Source organism: Pteropus vampyrus, unplaced genomic scaffold, assembly GCF_000151845.1.
Source record: "Pteropus vampyrus isolate Shadow unplaced genomic scaffold, Pvam_2.0 Scaffold85, whole genome shotgun sequence".
Lineage (NCBI taxonomy): Eukaryota > Metazoa > Chordata > Mammalia > Chiroptera > Pteropodidae > Pteropus > Pteropus vampyrus.
In genome coordinates, this window is record NW_011888866.1 from 2,044,223 (window position 1) to 2,049,724 (window position 5,502).

At 39.9% G+C, this 5,502-nt stretch overlaps 1 long non-coding RNA gene across 1 annotated transcript in view; it reads left to right on the forward strand.

The window, feature by feature from the left end:
- Nucleotides 1–697, forward strand: part of LOC111742030 — a 6,347-nt gene extending 5,650 nt beyond the window's left edge. The window contains exon 3 of the long non-coding RNA XR_002781159.1: nucleotides 631–697. This is a non-coding gene — a long non-coding RNA (uncharacterized LOC111742030). The remainder of the gene's footprint in view (nucleotides 1–630) is intronic.
- Nucleotides 698–5,502: the final 4,805 nt, after the last annotated feature.

Genomic DNA, 5,502 nt, shown 5'->3' on the forward strand with positions numbered 1-5,502 from the left:
GTTTTTTTTTTCTTTTTCTAATGTAACCTTATTAAAGACAATTTGGAAATAAAAAGATAAAAATAATCTAGAATTCTACTATCTGAATACAACTCTTTGTGTATTTGCCCATTATAGCGTAGCTGTCATCCAAAAGCACAGGTTGCTTATGATGGCTGTAGTTATAATCTACATACCATTTGGCATTCTGCCTTTTTTCACTTAACATTATAGCAAATATTTCTCGACATTTCCGCATGCATAGCCTCCATGTTTATCATTTAATGACAAAATAATATTCCGTGAACTTAATCATAATCCCCTTTGGGTCATGATTTAGGTTGTCTCCAGGTCTTTCTTTTGTTACTACTGATAATGCTGCAGTGAGCAGCTTTTCAAATATAGCTTTTTGCCTTTGTCAAAAGATAAAGTCTCAAGTCTATAACTATTAGCTCAAAGGGTATGAAAATATCTTTAGGGTTCTTGCAAATATATTTCTATTACTTTACTAAAGGATTTCACAAATTGCAATGCCATTAGGCATATTTGATTTCATTGCAAGTATTCCAGCATTTAGCAATTTATTATAAAATGTTACTAATTTAATAGGTGTAAAATGCTATCTTAGAGTTGCTTTGTTTTTATTTCCAGAAAGGAAAGACATTTTCAAAAGCTGTCTTTTAGAGGAGAAACTTTTGGCAAAGCATTATGTAACTTGCATGTATCCCAGAGAAATCCAAGTAGTAGACAGTATCTTCATTTAGCACATTGTCCACACCGAGGAGGTGAGAGAGCGAATTGGTACCCAGCCTCCCTTTTAGAAGGTAAGAACAGCCAGGTCTGCCCCTCAAACCCACATCACAACCAGGCCTATAGTATGTAGTAGAGTGGATAGTCTTGAAATAATTTACATATATGTGCTGGAACCTGCCAACAGAGAGTTTCAGTTTTCCTGAACTTCTAAACAGCGATACAAGTTGCAAATACTCCAGGCAGGAATATTAGATTGGCAACATGAAAGCTGATTACCATCCAACTGCTGGCATCTAGACCTAGTCAGAAGGAATTTTCAGGCAAACAGAATCTGGTGTGATGTTTATAGCTGCTGAGAGGGAGCCAGGCCTCTGAGCTTTGTTATTTACATCAGTTCCCAAGGGAACTTGAAAAGAAAAAGCCCACTCTAGTTTTCTGTTTTCTATTGCCCATTTTCTAGATGCCTCGCCTGAAAGAAGTGATGTGAAACTTGTGAACCAGAATCTTGGAAGTAACTCTTACAGTCTCAGATGGAAGGGACAATTTTAATTATGAAAGCTTTTTCTATTAAAAAAAAATTAGATACTCTTTACTATTTCATATTCTGGTTCAGGCACTCTTAATAAAAGGCACAGAAAATTACTTGAGATTTAATTTTTTAAAACTTCAAAATCAGTAGCAAAATATAAAGGGAAATGCTTTACTAAGAAAGAAATTTTGAAGTTGTTTAAAATGTTAACATAAGCAGAGGTGATTTTAGGCATTTAGGGACGTTTGTTCCCCATCTTGGCTTGCCTTTTACATATCTAACTATTTTTCTGATAGGAAAGTAGATTGTAGAGGGAAATAGAATCTTATTTCATCATAAAAACAATTGTATGAAGCAGATATTGTTGTCTTCATTTCACAGATGAAGACAGACTCAAAGAAGCAAAGGGCCTTGCCCCAAGGTTGCCAGGCATTGGGGAGAAGGCCTTGGACGGAGAATGTGTGAACAGCAGGTGGCAGCAGTGTCCTTGGAGATCATGGTTGCTCCCTACAGTCCCTAGAAAGTAAGGCCAATAACACTCTCAGAAAGAGGTGGGTCTGATGCCTGACCTCTGATCTGTGAACGGACTTCCACCCCTCATCCACCTCCTGCTGAGCCAGGCTGGCTGTCTTCCGTAGGGTGTAGCCCTGAAGAAGGCATTGGGGAGAAGAGTAGGAAAGAAGACCCGGAAGTCACTCACAATGGAAAGTCTCCCATCTAGCTAATTAATGTCATGTACAGTCGTTTGACCTTGGCATGTTGTCCTCTGTGTTCCCTGATATTCTTTTCTGGAAATGGGGATAATTATGGCCACCTGCTTCCAAGGTCATTGGGACGATTTGAAGGAACATGCTATGCACAAAGCCTTGGAACAGCACAGTGAATACATACACTACTGGTTAGTATTAGTCTTTGTAGACCACTTTATCATTGGCAGTGGGCTTTCATACCTACCATCGCATTCCATCCTCCCTTCTTATTTTGAGATGCAGGTAGGTATCACACTCATTTAACAGAGAAGGACTCTTAAATTGAACCAGAGGAAGTAAACATTAGCACGGGCTTTGAAATCAGACAGACTGGAAGTCAGACTCCTCTGAGGTTGGGGACACATGCAAGTTACTTAATATCTTGGAGCCTCAGTGTCTTTGTAAAATGGTGATAATATTACTTATCTTGTCCATTTATTACGAGGATTAAATAAAACAACATATATAAAACCATCTGGTGTAGTTCTTCTTTTATATTGAACACTTCAAATTCCTAAAACAATGTCTTAAAATAAGACAGACATATAGAAAAGTTATAAGAAAGGCAAGTAAAGTTACTCATAATCCCACCACCCAGAAATAACCCTGTTGTTATTGTGATATGTTTTCTCCCCCATTGTTTGTACATAATATGGCTGAAGTCACATCAAATATGTACAAGTAACTTGACCAAGGTGCTGCTTCTAAAGAAAGCGCCAGAATTGGGCTTACACATCAGGCAGGCTGGCTCCAGGTCTGCGTAATCGCTTCTTATGCTGCCTCTACAAAGGTCAGGCTTAACGACCCTTTGAGAAACTGATGAAAAAATATTTCAGTGTTTCAACTTTGGAAATATATACATTCAAAAGCACATAAGGAAAGCAGATGTAGCCAAAACAATCCTGTCATATAGTTTAAGGTTGGGATTTTGCCTGGAAAAGTAATGCTTCTTGTGGAAAAAAATTTAATTTTTACATATTTCGGTTTGGCCGACATTTTAATTGTTAAAACACTAGTGTTCAGGCTGTGACAATTACAGTGGATAAATTTGGTAAAACCAGTAAAGTACTCATTTGACAAACTGATTAAATTGACAAATCGAGTGAACTGATTACTCAGCGGATGGCGTTTTGGGATGCACTGATTTTTGGCAAATTGGCTTGCATCTATTGGACATATGATAGTTCTTGATATATGCACTTGAGTGAATGAATATGTGAATGAATTAATGAATAAATGAATGCGTTGAATCTTGTCATAAATAAAATGATCTTTCTTTCTAAAGATCAATTACTTTACATGATGTCAGCATTTTAAAAGCCTTGGCAGAAATTCTGGTCCTAGGATCACTCATACTTGCTATGTGTGTACCCTTAACCACAATCCATGCTCACGACCAAGTTGGCTGCTAAGTGAGAGCTGATGCTTTCCTGTTCGTTAAAGGTCAAAGCCCACTCACTATGGGCTTGGATTCAGAAGAACCAGGTTCCAGTCTCACCTGGCTCATGCACTTACTAGCTGCAGAAGAATGGACAGTCAGTTCACCACTGAACTGTTTCCTTATCTATAAACTGGACATAATTCTGATGCCTGTCCCACCTTGTTACTAGCATCATTGTCCAGATCAAGTAATATATGTAGATGTTCTCTGAGATCAGGTAAGTGCGAGATGAACGTGAGTTCATTATTGTAAAAACTATTAGACCTCAGGGTTCAAGGTGACTGTCTGCGGCTGTGGCAAAGAGAGTGGAGTCCTGAGAGGGGACAGGATCTCCTTAAGGAAGGAAGGAGAAGAGAGTCACTCCTCCCTTTTGCTCTTTGGCCTCTGCCTTTCTGGTCACTGACACCCATGATAGATGGACGTAGACCAATTCAATAGCTTCCCCAAGGTCAATGGGAAGCAGTCAAACACCAGTGGCCTTGCAACACCTCCTCACTGGTCACTTCAGGGCTGAGGTCATGAGGTGAGAGTGAGGAGAGGAGCCTGGATTCTCCCATGGTCACTCCTGGATCTACAAGGCCAGGCCGGTGATGTCCTTCTCAGTCTGGCCTCTTCCCTCTCTGCTACTCACAGCTCTGAACCCAGCCTGAGAGGGTTCTGCCTACCAGCCACCTTTGCTGCCTACCAGAAATGAACCCAAAGTCAAAGAGACCTGACTGGGGAAAGGGAAGACACAGCGGGGTGTGACAGGAATGGGCATGAAATAGTATAAGCTTAGGAACAGACAAAAAATGAAGGAAGAGAGAGGTGACTGGAGAGCATCGTTTTATATTCCTCCTCCCTTTTCTCCAGTGTAAGAGTGAAATCATCAAGGAAAAAAATACATTCTTTAAAAAGAAAATGGCAATCAGTGTCAGTTTTTAGTGTTTGAGTGGGTGACAGCACATCCCAGCTGCCATCAGGAGACCTACTGCTAAGCAATGTTGTGGGCTGCTGGTCCAGGCCAGAGAGACCCCCAGTGCTTCCCTGCCTCACACCCAGGCCACCTGACCTATGCAGGCCACTGCCACAGGCCAAGAGGCAATTTATCACCCACTCATTCTGATTCACTTTCTCTTTCAGGAGTTATTTTAGCTCTAGCGGAGCCTTAACATAACACTTTACTATACTTGTAAGTTGCTTCTTTCTTCCAGAGAGCTTCAGACCTGACATTTAAAATCTTATACATCTGAACAGCACTTCAGTGTTGAAAGCACTTGTGTACAGATGGTCTCAGAATTCGAAAGTTCCCAGTTTACCTAATTCAGTTATTATCTGTTATCAGCTGGGGCCCCCATCTCATCCCTCAGAGATCTGGCTCGACTTGGCCTAAACTCCAATTCCAGAGCCTGTAAACGGGGCTGGTTTCAGACCATTTTGGGCCCCAGGGCCTCTGAATTATGGAGTACACATTCCATATCACATCAAACAGACCAGGAAATATCCATATTTAAAAATTTTGCCATTATATTTAATAATCAAAAGGGTTTTATTAATTTTGCTCTTGAAATTATTTAGCTACCAGTCATTCATTTGCTTTACGATTGGCTATGATTTCTGGGCTGTCATCATGCATTCACAGAAAATTTTATAGAGTGAGAAAATGAAACTGTAGCATTGTTTTCAAATAAAAAAAATTTATAATACTAAATTTAAAAATGAAGTTGACGTAATCGTATGTTTTATAGACATTTAACCAAAATGTATTACTTTTAATTTTACACTTTTCTCTGTGTTCAGATCCATTAATTTTTTTTCTCATCACATGTGTTTTCACAGGCCTTTGAAAAAAAAACTCATGTGCCAGAGGCCCTGTGCCAGTGGGGCCTGCTGACCAGATGGCTCTGCTGGTGGTTGTTAAAAGCCCTTCCCAAGATTTTGGCCCAGTCTCCCCTCACTTCCAGTGTCTTGTTGATTCCTTGCTCCTGCATATCTGCTCATGTTTTGGGTTCAGCTGCTATCAAAACAGTCACAAAGCTCAGCTCCTTGTTGTCTCCTAATAAATATCCAAT